General features: G+C 44.0%; 1 protein-coding gene across 3 annotated transcripts in view; it reads left to right on the top strand.

The window, feature by feature from the left end:
• ENOPH1 (enolase-phosphatase 1) overlaps positions 1 to 16,971 on the top strand; it is a 71,193-nt gene that overhangs the window by 33,373 nt on the left and 20,849 nt on the right. The window lies entirely within an intron of this gene.

Below are 16,971 nucleotides of genomic sequence, written 5' to 3'. Positions count from 1 at the left end.
ATTACATTACCCTGACATCTTAACAAGGGTTCTGAAGAAATCTGGCTGATCATTTTCCCTCCAATTTTTTTCTTCTTTTTTTGTAAGACTTATTTATTTGAAGGGCAGAGTTACAGAGAGAAATCCATCTGCTTGTTCCCTCACCAAATGGCCACAATGGCCTGGGCTGGACTGAGCCTGGGACTCCACCCCAAGTGGGTGGCAGGGGCCCAAGCACTTGGCCCATCATTAACAGCCAGCTGGATTGGAAGTGGAGTGGCTGGGACTTGAACTGGTGCTCATATGGAATGCTGGCATCACAGCCGGCATCTGAACCTGCTGTGCCACAACACTGGCCCGTTTTCCCAAAATTTTTAATTGCATCAGAGACCCTTGTGGCAGATCTCAGGGTGGCCAAATGCTGGTAATTGAATTGACTTTATTTTAGTTGACTGTGACAATCACTTGCTCGGTTTTCAGAGAAAGGAAGAATGCTCATGTTTGTGGCTTGTGGTTTGTAGCCCTTTCTGGTTCTGTTGCCTTCTCTGCTGTCAACAAACCCGGGTAATGATAGGAGAGGTAGTGCTGTGGCTTTAGATGTTTATATTTCTTGGAAAACTTGGGGATTAAGGTACCTTAGACAAATGAATTTTGTAGTGAAACAATCCCCTCCTCCACCTTTTTCCCTGCCTGGTGTCTATCAGGGGACGTATTCTGCTTCTTGGAATCCTGTGGCGATTGTATCCTGAGATGGAAGAGCAAAAATTTCTTAGTGGCCTCAGAGTTTTTGAGTTTGTCACCAGACTACGCAAATTCAAGACAGGCTGCGAAAGAATGGCTCAGGGATTTTGTTTAAGGGATAATTTCTTGTGCCCTATCACTGTAATCTATTAGTCTAAATTATAACTTACTACACATGAACTTATCAAAACCAATGTTTCTATAGGTATGCTTAGAAGAACATTGCATGTTTTTGGGTGTTCATGATAATTATGCAAAAAAAATCCATTAAATGTACTTTTGGAGGGAATATCTGAATACGTTCAATTAGATTTCTGTATCGAATGACTTCTGAGAACCTGTGTCAATATGTACACACCCCCACACTTTGTGAGTTCGCGAAAGTGGTATTTCACAGATGTATATGAACGAAAACTTTTAGAATAGTATGACAAGGTCTAGTCTTTTGAACACCTTTTAACTAGATGCTGAGTCGCATCCTTGATCCTTTGAGCGTGGAGCTGGGATGTGAAAGATGTTCTCCCTTGCGCTTTATTGGAGTAGGTGTGTGGACCTGTCACTCTGCTTCCCGTGGAGTGGTACAAGGAAACATTGAATACTGTGCACATATGCGACCCTTGGTTCACCCTCAAAAACTGTGAGGTGTGTGCACTGCCTGCATTTTGCTGACAAGGAAACCAAGGCTGTGAAAAGTTGAACAGTATGCCTAGAATTTGACCCAAATTGTGGTGTTCAAAAACTCTTTTCCATTACTGCATCCAACCTCTCCACTGGAGACCAAAGTGTTTGTCCTGCTTGGCTTTTTTGTTCTTTGCTTGGCTGCTGTGTGTGTAAAATGACAGGAGAGCACTTTAGTTGACATGAAGTACCATAAAAAGTATATAGTAACACTTTCAGTTTATACTACTCTTTATGATAGATTCAGGATGGAACTCTGGGCCCATAATAACTATAGTTAAGTCTTACCTTATTTGGGTGTTTGGTTCTACAGTAAAAGTGGAGGATTGTAGAAAAATTGCCCTCCAAGTATCCTTAGGAAGTCGGTGTTCTTTGGAGACCAACTGTCCATCTGCAGGGAATTCGAATGCAGCCAGTTTTCCTTTTGCGTTGAATCATATTCCTGCTTCTTCACTTCAGCACCAGATGAGGTATTTGCTTTGGGATTAAGTGATGCCAGTGGGTAACGTGTCCAAACGTTAGCCTGATGTTGAGCCACTCACATTGGAAGAGGTACTGGAGAACTGTGACAGTCCCCGGGGAACTGAACACCCTCCTTGGCTGGAACAGCAGACAGACAGATTGCCAGCACTTTTGCTGTTGTTGTTTTGTGAGAATGTACAGGTAAGCGTGCACGAAGCTGATTAACTGTGTAGTGTGGCACTGACAGTGCAGGGCGTCCTATGGGACTTTGCAGAATCTGCATTTGGGGACGTGCTAGTCTGTTCCTTCTTGCGCCATCAGGGCATGCCTTCAGCCCTGAGGCTCCAGGAAACATAAAGCTCTGGTTTTATGTACCAGCTATTATACTTTATTTTCTGAGTCAGAGGATTTCAAATTGCCAGAGCAGGAAGGGCACTTAGCTGGGATCATCCAATGAGTGTTACAATTGGCAAATTTCTCATAATGTGAATTTGATGTGCAAGATGTGACAGCTTGTTAAGAGCAGACCGGCTTGGGGGCTGATACTGTGGTGCAGTGGGTTAAACTACAGCCTTCATCCCTAAAGGGTACTGGTTCGAGTCCTGGCTGCTCCACCTCCCATCCAGTTTCCTGCTAATGCACCTGGGAAAGCAGTGGAGGATGGCCCAAAGTCCCTGGGTCCCTGTACCCATGTAGGAGACCTAGAAGAAGCTCCGGGTTCCTGGCATCAGCCTGGTACAGTCCTGGTCACTGCAGCCTTTTCATAGGTGAACCAGTGGATGAAAGATCTCTCTAACTCTACCTCTCAAATAAGTAAATAAATCTTTTAAAAAAGCAGACTAGCTTTCCTTAGAAGTCCTTATGCATATAGGACTTCTGCCTCTATAGATTTTTGTTATTTGTTTTCCCCCAGCTACTGACTGACCCTGTACAGGGATTGGCTCCCAGCATCTTTTGGTCATGCATACCATCAACAGAATCGGAGCAGACACTGCCAATGTAATTTATAAATTTTCTACACATATTAATTGTACTGTGAAGTTTTAAAATAAGTTGGAACTTCAGGATGAGATTAAAATAATATAGAAGAATATATTCTCTTGTCTCAGTGAATCATCCTTGCATGCCCCTAGGGTATAGGCACCCTATTGTGTTAGCACTTGATCTTTGTACTTGGTGATGTAATAGTGCTCTTTGTGTTTTGTGTTATTCTCATATTTTTAGCCTGTAAGCCTATGAAGCAACACCATCACCAGTCCTTGAAGTTATCCAGTTCAGGAACTCTCAACTATTTTGAGCTGTGGGGAATGACCTCTTATTCTATAAAGTGCTCTATATTTGGTGGCTCTCCTGTGGCATGTAGAGTCAGTACATTTAACGATAGTAGTGGTAAATATATTCTCTAGTTGGTGCAAACACTGTATTGGTCAATACTGATTCATTGCCCCTAGAGAAAATACAGGTTTTTGTTTTTTTTTTTTTTTTTTTTAAATTTGACAGAGAGACAGAGAAAGGTCTTCCTTCCATTGGTTCACCCCCCAAATGGCCGCCACGGCCAGAGCTACGCCGATCCAAAGCCAGGAGCCAGGTGCTTCCTCCTGGTCTCCCATGTGGGTGCAGGGCCCAAGCACTTAGGCTATCCTCCACTGCCTTCCTGGGCCACAGCAGTGAGTTGGACTGGAAGAGGAGTAACTGAGACTAGAACCTGGTGCCCATATGGAATGCCAGCACCTCAGGCGGAGGATTAACCAAGTAAGCCACGGAGCCAGCCCCAAATACAGGGTTAAGTTCATAAAGGGCCCTGGTCATAGTTTTGTCAACTGTCAGTGTATAACCTTGTTTTATGTGTGTTTCTGTTTACATTATTATATATTTATAATTTTCTTTTTTGAGGGCAGGCATTGTGGAGCCACTGCTTGGTATACCTGCATCCCATATTGGAATGCCTAGGGTCAAACCCCTTTTGTACTTCCATTCCAGTGTTCTACTATTGTGGCTAGGAGGCAGCAAATGGTGGCCCAAGTAGTTGGGTCCCTGCTAACCACATACGAGACCTATAAGCAGTTTCCAGCTCCTGATTCCAGCCTGGCCCAGCCCTGGCTGTTGTGGGCATTTGGGGAGTCAGCTGATAGATGATCTCTCTCCCAGAGAGGGAGAGAAAAGCCAGGATTCAGGAACTCCATCTGGGTCTCCCATGTGGGTGGCAGGGACCCAACTACTTGGGCCAACATCTGCTGCCTCCCTGTGCATTAGCAGGACACTGGAGTGGAAGCAGAGAAGGCACTCAGTCTCAGGCACTCTGCTGTGGGATGCATTGTGGTAGCTTGGCCATTGCACCGAATGCCAGCTCCTGACATGTATATTATTGATTCAATAACATTGTCTCACAGCCAGTAGCACTGTAATTCGGGCTTATACATGAAACTTAACATGTATTCGTCATTGAGTACATCAGCCTTCTTGAGTTTAGGAGTACTAGATAGCACTTAAGCACTTTGCTTTGGCTCATTTTAACAGCAAAGTCAGCACAAATCACAAAAATGTGGCACTAAACAGAGCCTGGAAAGGACTCTTGTTTGCAGTTTGGGACCTGGGACAGGGAGATTCTTGCCTTGTTGAACCTCGCTTGGGAACGTGCTCATCTTTCGAATAAATTTTTTACCCCTAAGCACATGTCTGAAAATGACCTTGAAAGGGCCAGGAGTATTGATTCTGGAGTTACAAATAAGTTTTACTAAGAGAAAACACTAAGAAAATCCGCAAATAATGTGGATTGACATAACATAGCATGGGGCAGTGTTTCCAGGGATGTGCCACAAAAAGACTGAGGCTGCATGGTTCCAGATTAACATTTTGGTTCCTTTCCATGTTAGCTGTGTGATTTATGCCAAGTGAGTTAATCTTTCTGATTTCTTGGTTTTCTGACCTGTACAGTGCTGATAGCTTATGAGGCTACTGTGACTAATAAATGCCTAGCCCTCAAAACAAACAAACAAAAAACCTTTTTAGGTGAATGAATTTACATCAGCACAAGAAATCTTGCTACAGAATAATGGGAGGGGATGTTTCTCATTTCTACCATAGGAGAGTCTGAGCTTGAAAAGAAAATCTTGGCAATTACTAAGAGCCTTTCATCAATAGAATGTGTGAACCTAACTAGTGTATCTGTCTCTAAAATATAGTAAATGGGGCATGGCTGGTACCCTTGCAAAATTGTTAGTAGATGTACAGTGGCTCTTTCTGTGTGTGCTTCTTAGAGCAATGCATCTACAGATCATCCAGAGATCTTGTTAGAGTGTATTTTCAGATTCAGAGGATCTGGGGTGGGATGTGATGCCAGATTTGTAACAGGCTCCCAGGTGATGCTGCTGGCCCATAGGCCTCACGTCAGGTAGTTAGATTTCATACACGTGTAAGTTCCATTCAGGCCTTGGCCTGCTAGCACCGCTCTTTTCCAGTGGCTCACTTGCAGTGATAAAACAGACCAACCAAGAGAGCTTAGCTAAATGTTGTCATCATTAACAGAAGTCAGGTATATTGATTATGGATATTTAAGGCTCTGTTCCAGCCGGCGCCGCGGCTCACTAGGCTAATCCTCCGCCTGGCGGCGCCAGCACACAGGGTTCTAGTCCCGGTCGGGGCACCGGATTCTGTCCCGGTTGCCCCTCTTCCAGGCCAGCTCTCTGCTGTGGCCAGGGAGTGCAGTGGAGGATGGCCCAAGTGCTTGGGCCCTGCACCCCATGGGAGACCAGGATAAGTACCTGGCTCCTGCCATCAGATCAGCGCGGTGCGCCAGCCACAGCGCCCCGGCCGCGGCGGCCATTGGAGGGTGAACCAACGGCAAAAAGAAGACCTTTCTCTCTGTCTCTCTTTCACTGTCCACTCTGCCTGTAAAAAAAAAAAAAGGCTCTGTTCAAGAGAGAGCAAGATACTACAAGCCTTGGTAGACACCGAAGCATTAAAGAAGTGACCACCTCCCCAAATTTTGCAGATCATCTTCTGGAACCGAACTATAAAGCAAAAGCACCTTTTAAAAAGGATAACTAGAAAGATAAAGGAGTTAGGTTTATGTGCAGGAGAGCAGGATGTCAGACTGGGAATTCCTGGCAAATCTCCAGAATTCCCTTGTGTATCTCTGCCCCGGCTTTGTGTTGATTTCTAGGTAATCTGTTAGTATTCAACATTGAATTAATTGAATGGCTGTACAGTAGGGACCTACATAATAAGCCTTTGGGTATTCTGGCAGATGAGCAGCTAAGTAGTACCTTGCGAAACCTTACATTAGTTTCCTATATTTCTATAGCGAACTACTGCAGATCTAGTGGTTTAAAGCAGTACAGGTATCCTGCCTTATAGCTGGAGGTCCAATGTCTGAGCTAAAATCCAGGTGTTAGCAAGGCTGTGTCCTTTCTGGAGATGGCAGAGAAATTCTTGCTGGCTTTTTTTTTTTTTCCAGCTTCTAGAGGCTGCTCCTCTGCTCCTGGGTCTTCCTCTGTTTTCAGAGCCAGTAGTGCTGCGTCCTCAGGTCAGTCTCTGTCACTCTGAATCTGACCCTCCTGCTTCCCTGTCTCAGATATAAGGATGCTCTTGATTAAATCACACCCAACTGGATGATATCGCCAACTTAAGGTCCTCAGCTTAATCATATCTGCAAACTCCTTTTGCCACATAGGGTAACATTTCACAGGTTCTGGGACTTAGAATCTGGGTCTTTATCTCTACCATATCTGCATAACAAAAAGTTTCTAATTGATGCATTTACAGGTTGTTAATTACACAGAAATTAAACTTTTTTTGAAATTTATCATTTATGATGTTGGACATGATCTGCAATTTTTTTTCCTAAATATTTATTTATTTGAAAGTCAGAGTTACAGAGAGAGAGAGATCTTTCATCTGCTGGTTCACTCCCCAAGTGGCCACTGATCAGCCAGACCAAAGCCAGGAGCTTCATCTGAGCCTCCCACGTGGGTAGCAGGGGCCCAAACACTTAGGCCATCTTCTGCTGGTTTTCCCAGGCCATTAGCAGGGAGCTAGATCAGTGGTGGAGCAGCTGGGACATCCATATGGGATGCCAGCAGCATAGGTGATGGCTTTACCCACTATGCCACAATGCTGGCCCCTATAAATATTTGAGATTTAATAGATTTTTAATTTTTTTGAGATTTATTTATTTGAAAGGCAAAGTTACAGATATGGGATGCAGACATCTTAAGTGGTTTCTTAACCACTGTGTTCACTCCAATAGTATATTTAGAACATAATAATTAGGGAATGTTGAAATTGACATTTTTCTTGGGAAAACTGCTATATTGATTTTCTGATCTTTCTATTAAGAGACCTTCTATTGTGTGATAGTTATGTCCTAAATTGGTTAAGCATCCTGTTTTTTTTGGTTTTTTTTGTCTGTTTTGTTTTTAAGATTTATTTATTTGAAAGGTAGAGCTACAGAGAGGTAGAAGCAGAGAAATGTGTCTTCCATCCCCTGGTTCACTCCCCAGATGGCCACAATGGCTGGAGTTGAGTCGATGTGGAGCCAGGAACTTCCTTTAGGTCGCCCATGCAGGTGCAGGGGCCCAAGAACTTGGGCCATCCTTCACTGCTTTCCCAGGCCAGAACAGAGAGGTGGATCAGAAGTGGAGCAGCCGGGACTCAAACTGGTGCCCATATGGGATGTTGGCACTGCAGGCAGTGGCCTTACCCGCTATGCCACAGCACTGGCCCAAGTATCCTTTTGATAATCATGTCCAATGTCAGCACTTAGAAGTGGACAGTATAGAGGCAGCACTGTGGTTCCAATTCTAGATGCTCTGCTTCTGATCCAGTTCCCTGCTAATGTGCCTGGGCACGCAGTGTAAGGTGGGCCAAGTGCTTGGGCCCCTGTACCCATATAGGAGACCCAGATGAAGCTCCTGGCTTAAGCCTGACCCAGCCCTAGGCATTGCAGCCATCTGGGGAGTAAACCAGTGAATAAAGACACCCCCCATCTCCCACCTCACCCCCATGTAACTCTGATTTTAAATAAATATTTGAAAAAACAAAAAATGTATCATTTGAAGCAAGAGTGCTACCCAGAACTACCCACAAGTGACAACAGACAAGCTTCCTTCCACCTGTGCTATTAACGCTAGTAACTAGAGTTAAGTCTCATCCTCTGTCTGCTTTCAGTCTCTGAATTTAGCCTTTTTTTTTTTAAATCAAAGTTTTATTTAATTTGAAAGGCAGAGCAGGTGGGAGGGAGATCTTCCATCCCTCTAGTCCACTTCCAAAATGGCTGCAACAATCAGGGCTGGGCCAGACTGAAGTCAGGAGCCAGGAACTCTATCCTGATCTACGTGGAGGCAGGGGCACAAGTGCTTGGGCCATCATCCACTGCCGTCCCGGGCACATCAGCAGGAAGCTGGATCAGAATTAGAATACCAGTGTTCCAATACAGGATGATAGGTACATACCGTGCTCCAATACAGGATGGTAGAATACCAACATTACAAGCAGTGGCTTAACCCTCTGCCACAACACCAGCCCCTGAATTTACACTTTTTTTTTTTTATCTACAAGTTTAAGGTAGTAAGATCTGCTTTGCTTATAATAGAAGAGGTTGAAGATTGTATGAGTTGAAATGCAAAACACTGACAATTATAAAGTCCTGTAGAAACACCAACTGTAATGTAGGACATATTAGACTGATGGAGCTAGATAGTGCTTGTCAAGAATCTGTAAGGGAAACAGGAGCTAAGATTTATTGAAACCAGGACCCTGGTTTCTCTGCTTCTGATCCAGCCGCTTGCTAATGCCCCTGGGAAGGCAGAAGAAGTTGGCCTAAGTAGTTGGGCCCCTGCACCAATGTGGGAGATCCAGCTGAAGCTCCTGGCTTTGGCCTGGCCCAGCCCTGGCCATTTGGGAAGTGAACCAGCAGATGGAAGATATCTCTCCTCCCTCTCTCTTAGTCTCTCTCTCTCTCTGTAACTCTGCCTTTAAAATAAATACAGTAAAAATATTTTTACTGAAACCCACCATGCTCTGTGTTTTTCTGCCATGGTTACCACCACCTTTAGGTCCTTATTGCCCTAGGCAGCAATGTGTTAAACATGAGACTCATAATATTGCTAATCTCCAAGCACTTGCGGCACAGCTGCCCTGATAAGTAGTTATTGATGGGTTAACAACCCCTGAATCCCAGCCCAACCCTTTTTCACCTGTAGGATAATTTTCTCCAAGAGCAACATACCCAGGGTAGCGTGCGAGAGAATTTTTTGTAGATTCAACTTGAAGCAAAGGGAGGAACTTTCAGGGAACCTCTATATTGGATCTTAGTTTATCACGGGTTGAGCAGAAAGCACCTTTGGCCTTGATTTCTGGTCTGTTCTTACTGAACTTTACACGTATGTGGCACTAGCATCATCTTTCCAGCATAGGCCTCCCTTTTCTCTTGCCAGGCTCTGTTGGGGAACCACAGTCCTTAACACTTAAGGAACCTGTGTGGAAGGCAGGTGCAGTCTTCCCACTGCTGAGGGCCTTTGTGGATCCCTGTTGGCTCTGTAAGGGAAAGATTCAATAAATCTAATGAATTGGATTTTCCAACTTTTCTCTCTCGATTCTTTTATGCATTTCTTTGCATTCAGGTCAAGCTACCATTCTTGTAGCTTGGAAATCACACTTTTTTTCAATCCTAGTGTAGGGATTCATGCCTTTATTACCTTGAAAAGTACTTAACTGTGCTAAACTGTGATAATACAGAGCCAAGAACTGCCTGTGCTCTCCAAGGACTTCTTTGAGCAGGAATTTCGCTCTCGTTTCTCTGCATTTGTCAAAGCCCTGTCTTTGCCAGTACAGCAGATGCTGCCTTGTGTTGTCTTTGTGTCGTGTCTTCCAAGCCGTGTGGAGAGCTCCTCAGGGCAGGGCCCAGGGCTCTGCACAGTGTTTACACAAAAAGCATTGAGAAATGCTTAGCAAAGGTGCTAAGATGTGTTCCAGAATGGGTGTGGGAAAGACAGGCTCTGCTGTCCTTGCTATTTCAGGTTTCCTCAAGGTTGAACATTATTGCATCTGAACAGCATGCGGCTTAACTGACAGTTAATGTGGCATTAGAATTTTCACTGACTCAGCATTTAAGCTGAGAGATCCTTCATCCACTGGTTTGCTCACCAAATAGCCACTACAGCTAGGTCTGTTCCAGGCACATAAATTGGTCTTCCAAAAGGGTATCAGGCCCAAAATCTTAGGGGGCTGGATTGGAAGTGGAGTAGGCAACACTTGAACCAGCACCCCTACGGGATGCCTATGTTACAGTACCAGCCCGGTGAATAATTCTTACTTTTCAAAGTAAATCGCTGAAAGACATGCATTCAAATTGAACACCCCAAAGTTACTGATTTTAATATATAAACCCCCCATTTATTTAATCCATAGATAGGACTTGTATACATCTAATTTTTTTTTAAGGATTTTATTTGAAGTCAGAGTTACACCAAGAGAGAAGGAGAAGCAAAGAGAGAGGTCTTCCATCCACTGGTTCACTCTCCAATTGGCTGCAACAGTTGGAGCTGCGCCCATCTGAAGGCAGGAGCCAGGGGCATCTTCTACTGCTTTCCCAGGCCATAGCAGAGAGCTGGATTGGAAGTGGAGCAGCCAGGACTCAAATCTGTGCCCATGTGGATTGCTGGCACTGCAGGTGGTGGCTTTACCTGCTACGCCATAGCACTGGCCCCTTGTACATCTAAATTTTTTAAAGAATATCTCAGGGCCGGCACTGTGGCACTGTGGGTTAATGCCCTGGCCTGAATCACCGGCATCCCATATGGACACTGGTTTGAGACCCAGGTGCTCCACTTCCGATCCAGCTCTCTGCTATGGCCTGGGAAAGCAGTGGAAGATGGCCCAAGTCCTTGGGCCCCTGCACCCATGTGGGAGACCTGGAAGAAGCTCCTGGCTCCTGGCTTCAGATCGGCACAGCTCCTGCCAATGTGGCCATCTGGGGAGTGAACCACCGGATGGAAGACTTCTCTCTGTCTCTGCCTCTCCTCTCTCTGACTCTGACTTTCAAATAAATAAATAAATAAATCTTTAAAAAAAAAAAAAAGAAAATCTCACTTTGACCCTAGAAAATCAATACTCCTATTTTGTCGATTGTTCTTCACATTTCTAATACTGGGATGGGCATTTGGCTTAGCAGTTAAGGCGCTAGTCAGAATGCCCATGTTCCAAATAGGGTACCTGGGTTTGAGACCATTCTGACTTCTGATTCCAGCTTCCTACTAAGGCAGACCCTGGGAGGCAACAGTGATAATGTAAGTAATTATGTTCCTGCCACCCATGTGGGAGACCTGATTAAGTTCTTCGCTCTGCTAGCCCAGTCCTGTCCAATGCTGGCATTTGGGAAATAAATTAGCAGAAGGGAGTGTTCTCTGTCTCTCTGCCTCTCAAATCAACAAATAGATAAATACAAATTTAAAAATTTTATTCTGTCCTTGCAGCTATATTACCACTATATGAAAGAAAAAAAAGGTGGTATTTTTGAAAACAGGAAACCTTACTTTGGTATGGCATTTTTGAATTTTAGGGTGAGTGTTTGGCCCAATGGTTAACACTGCTTGGGATGCCTGTATCCCATATCAGTTCCTACATTCTGACCCTGACTCTGCTCCCAATTCCAGCTTCCTGCTAATGTGTAGTCTAAGAGGCAGCAGTGATGACTCAAGTAGTTAGGATCCTGCAGTCCACGTGGGAGGCCTGGATTCAGTTCCAGGTTCCTGGCTTGGGCCTGGTCCAGCCTTGGCATCTGAACCAGCAAATGGGAGCTCTTTCTTGGTGTCTTCCTCTCTGTCTACCCTTTTAAAACACACACACATACTGCTTTGAATCTCATATTTACCAGCTCATTTATTCAAAACTGATTTTGCTGTTGGAGACCCAGGTGGAGTTCCAGGTTTCTGGCTTTGGCCTGGCCCAGCCCCAGGCATCATGGCTATTTGGGGAGTGAACCAGTGGGTGGAAGATCTCCCTGTCTCTGCATGTAACCCTGCCTTCCAAATAAATCTTTAAACAAAAAACTGGTTTTGGTGCAGCTAGAAGTCAAAAGAGGAGTGGGAACTACCATACCCTAATCCTGTTGCACCCAATTGTCGTTCACTCACTGAAGAATTGTGTGGAAAGTCGGGGTGGTTCTGTCCTCAGAGGCCCTCCAGGAGCCTCTTGGGACAAAAAAAAAAAAAAAAAAAAAAAAAAAACAGGCTTCTTTTCAAAGACAGAATGTGTTTAAGACAGAAAGGAATTCGTTGTTTCCTGGGTAGGTACATGAGGGGTTCATTTCTTTCATGACTGTCTTTCCAATGATTAAATGACTTTCTAACAAGTTCCTTTTCTGAAGTCTAAAATGTGTGGAGCTGACACTGAGTAAAAAGAGACTTAAGAATGAGGTTTGGAAAAGTGGAGATCTCAGCATTGGCACCTTGGTAGGACTTTGGAGACCAGTGTTTGACAGTGACGCTGGTCTTCAAGAAGCTGGCTGACCCCCTGGACTAAGCCTTGTGTGGATCCAACTCATCGCAAAGTTCAGAAAGCTAATTAGACCCCTTTAACCAGGGTGATCAGCTCAAAGGCCTGGTTGATACACTGTAGTCCCAGTGTGCTAACTTACACTTAACCTTTACATGCCTCGGTGAAATGGGGAAAATAGAAGCACCTGTTTTATTATGACGGGCAGACCATTCAGGCCTTTCATTAATTAACTGGGTAAATTTTGAGTTCATGGTAGCTGTGGCAGTGGTTAGATTCCAAATATATTTGGAAGGTAGAGCTGATACAATTTGCTGATCAACCGATTGGGAGAGGATCAAAACAGTGATAAAGTTTTTGGCCTAATCTTTTGGAAGGATGCAGCTGCCCTTTGCTGAGAAGGGGAGTTGTGAGGAAGAGAGAGATAAGGGATAGAATGAAAAGTTTGCTTTGAGCTGCTTATTAAACATCATTTAGAGGTATGGAGTAGATAATTGGAAAAAAATCAATCTGGAGTTGAAGGAAGAGGTCCAGTTTAAAGCTTAGTATTTGGGAGTCATCAACATATAAATGGTATTTATTTAAAGCCATCGGAGTGAATAAGGTCTCCAAGGAGTGACAATAGAAAAGAGACATGCTTGGCATAGGAAGGGCTCAGGAAAGTTTGGCAGTTTCTCCTATTGTTACCACAACTACTTATGTTGTTAATGTTACTGTTGCTTTACTGGAATTGTTACAGAACCACCAGGTAGAGCAAAATCTTTCATTGTCTTAATAGGAAATCGCTTGAGAAACCAAAGTTGTATGCGAAATTTCCATAAGGAATATAATGTAAAAATCCAGGGGTTTAGGTGGTCCTGGTGAATTGTGCTCCTTGAGGTTATCCACCAGAGCCTGGATGGCCCAGGAATCAGGGTTTGACAGGTCTAGGTGTGAATCTTGGTTTTACTTTGTACCAGAGTAAAGCCTCCTTGAACCTCACTTTTATCTATTGAAAGGGGTCACCTTGCAGGGATGTAAGCGGATTCAAGGAGATAAATGTGAATTCCCATCCCTTCCCCTCCCCTGCTAGGAAGCCTACCCTGGGCCAGTCAGGATCCCTCTCTGGAATTCATTTACTAATATTCCGTCCCTCTGTGCATCTTTTTTTTTTAAAAAAAAAGATTTATTTTATTTTCATTAAAAGAGTTACACAGAGAGAGAGGAGAGGCAGAGAGAGAGAGAGGTCTTCCATCTGATAGTTCACTCCCCAATTGGCCGCAACGGCCAGAGCTGAGCCAATCTGGATCCCGGAGCTTTTTCCGGGTCTCCCATGTGGGTGCAGGGGCCAATCTTCTACTTCTACTTGGGCCATCTTCTACTGCTTTCCCAGGCCATAACAGAGAGCTGGATTGGAAGTGGAGTAGCCGGGTCTCAAACCAGCGCCCATATGGGATGCCAGCACTTCAGGCCAGGGCGTTAACCTGCTGCACCACAGTGCCGTTCCCATGTGATCTTTTTAAAAACTGATTCCAACCGGTGCTGTGGTGCTGTGGCATAGCGGGTAAAGCCGCCACCTGCAGTGCCATCAATCTCATATGTGAGCCAATTCGAGTCCAAGCTGTTCCACTTCCCACCCAGCTCTCTGCTATGGCCTGGGAAAGCAGTAGAAAATGGCCCAAGTCGTTGGGTCCCCGCGCCCATGTGGGAGACCCAAAGGAATCTCCTGGCTCCTGGCTTCAGATCAGCATAGCTCCAGCCATTGCAGCCACTTGGGGAATGAACCAGTGGGTGGAAGACCTCTCTGTCTGCCTCTCCTTCTCTCTCTGTGTAACTCTGACTTTCAAATAAATAAATCTTTAAAAAAAAAAAAAACTTATTTCAATTATTAGTCTCCCTGTGGTGATCACCTTCCCTTGTTCAATAATGCTCATCGTACTTGATTAGATTACATTTTATCTTTCCTTAATTGCAGTTTAGCATGTCTATGGGATTTAGAAGACACTTTTATCAGCAATGCATTTATTCATTCTGAAATCAGATGATGAATCTGATGTTCATTCTAAAGGCTTTAGTTTACAAAGGGGGCAACATGCCTTGTTTGGGTCCTGCCCTGCTTACTCCATGAAGACAGGGACAGTGGAGTTAGAATTTCCAAGCCCTGATGGCCCCGGGCAGCAGCCAAAACACCAGAACTTCTTGGCAGTTCCTAGTGAGATCTTCAGGAGGGCTGTTTAAGGAGCGGTTTTAACGACACAACTATTTTTTTTTTTTTTGAGTCATTACAAGAATCATTTTTTTTTATTTATTTTACAGAATAATGAATTAAAGTGAACACCTTTGGGCACGGAAGGTGTTTGACATGAAAAGCAGTTTTATCAGAATGGGCATCAGAAAAATAGCGACTCATCTTACACATAATAGCTAGAAAATATTTTTCTGTCTGATTACTTAAGTGTTACAAATCCTGAGAATGTTATACACTGAACAAGTTAGGTCCTAGCTTATAATTAAATCTCGCTTGGAAATAATCCTTTAAAAAAGGCTTTGAGGTACAAATCACCTATGTATTAAACATGAGTCTTTTTATATTTTACAAAGCATTTAAACAAATATAGCAAACAATTACGGTTCAATGGCTCTTAAAACAGCTATTAGTCAGGTTCAAGGACACACTGTTCCACAATTTCCTGTAAGTTGGGGTTCTCCATTGCGGCTGCCACTCGCTCTTTGTCATTGATCTGCTTGTTGATGTCTTCTTCTGTTGAGTGAGTTCCTTCAGAAACTATCTGGCAGATGGCGTGACCGTTCCAAGCAGCAGCAAATTCTCATTTTTAGAAGTGCTCACGTAAAGCTTGGAAAACCATTGTAAGAGATGCTCTAAGAGTAAAACAGTAACAGTAGGAGCTCAGAGCTTTTGTGCCAGGCTGCATTGGTCCACGGTAATGACAGGTGTGCCACACGCTGCACTGATGAGCCCATGCCTGCAGGCTTTCTGTTCCTTCAGGGCAGGTGGCCACATGGCAGGAGTGCTCATCCAACTGCTGCTCTCAAGGAGCCAAAGGAACTGCCAATCATGTGGATACGTGAACTTATTTCTTGTAACCTGTCCCAGGCAAATATTACAGATAAGTAAACTGAGGCTCAGAGATGACCTTGAGTTGAATTACTGTTTCTTGAAAGAGCAAGGCAAAAACTAGAATTTATGCATATATGGGGCCGGTGCTGTGGTGCAGTGGGTTAATGCCCTGTCCTGAAGCACCAGCATCCCATATAGGCACTGGTTCAAGACCTGGCTGCTCCACTTCCCATCCAGCTCTCTGCTATGGCCTGGGAAAGCAATGGAGGATGATGGCCCAGGTCCCTGGGCCCCTGCACCCATATAGGAGACCTGAAGAAGCTCCTGGCTCCTGGCTTCGGATCGGCACAGCTCTGGCCATTGCGACCATTTGGGGAGTGAACCATTGGATGTAAGAGTTCTCTCTCTGCCTCTCCTCTCTCTGTGTAACTCTGACTTTCAAATAAAAATAAATTTAAAAAAAATTTATGTATATAAAATGCTTGTCATTTTCATAGGGGGCAGCTTTCTTTGAAATTCTCAGGAACTGCTGTTGTTTTAAGGATGTGGTTGTCCTATATAAATATTCTTTTGTTTTTTTAAGATTTATTTTTTTATTGCAAGGCAGAGTTAGAGAGTCTTCCATCCAGCCGTTCACTCTCCCAAATGGTCGCAACAGCTGGAGCTAGGCTGATCTGATGCCACAAGGCTCCTGGAGCTCCTTTCAGGTCTAATTTGCTTTTGTAGGGTGGTAGCTTTATTTAAAACACTATAAGCAAATCTATCGTTTTTGTTGTCTTTTTTTGTGTGTGTGCTCTTTTAAGAGTATACACTTTTTTTAAATATTTATTTATTTATTTGAATATCATAGTTACACAGAGAGAGAAGGAGAGGCAGAGAGAGAGAGGTTTTCCATCTGCTGGTTCATTCCCCAGTTGGCTGCAATAGCCAGAGCTTTGCCGATCTGAAGCCAAGAACCAGGAGCTTCTTCTGGGTCTCCCATGTGGGTACACGGGCCCAAGAACTTGGGCCATCTTCTACTGCTTTCCCAGGCCATAGCAGAGAGCTGGATTGGAAGTGGAGCAGCCGGGTCTCAAACCAGCACCCACGTGGGCTGCTGACACTGCAGGCGGCAGTTTTACATGCTATGCCACAGTGCTAGCCCCAAGATTATACACTTTCATTGTGGAAAATAGACCCCCTCTCCCAAAAAAGTTTTTTCTTAGGTGAGATGTCATGACCCAGAGAGAACCTCTGTAAACATTTATGTTCATCCTTGCCTAGATTTTGTTTTATGTTTTAGAAATTCAACAAAACTGAATTAGGCTCTACATACTGTGTGTAAACTGTTTTATTTATGTAGAGAATGTGGTCTCCTTTTTAAAAACCATCAAGTCACTTAATTTTCCTTTGCTTTTTCTTTTCTGAGGTTAATAAAGAAATAGTAGCCCAGCAATACTGCCTTTGTGTTACTGAGTTTTCTGAGTGGAAAATATTTAGGTTCTCAAATACTATAAATCATTTGCACTGTGTGATTCCCTTGGAAAGCTCTTAAAATGGTTTCTGTACTTGTACTATTC

This window comes from Oryctolagus cuniculus, chromosome 8, assembly GCF_964237555.1.
Source record: "Oryctolagus cuniculus chromosome 8, mOryCun1.1, whole genome shotgun sequence".
In the NCBI taxonomy this organism is placed as follows: domain Eukaryota; kingdom Metazoa; phylum Chordata; class Mammalia; order Lagomorpha; family Leporidae; genus Oryctolagus; species Oryctolagus cuniculus.
The sequence above is the reverse complement of the archived record's forward strand: the minus strand, read 5'-3'. Positions and strand labels throughout refer to the sequence as shown.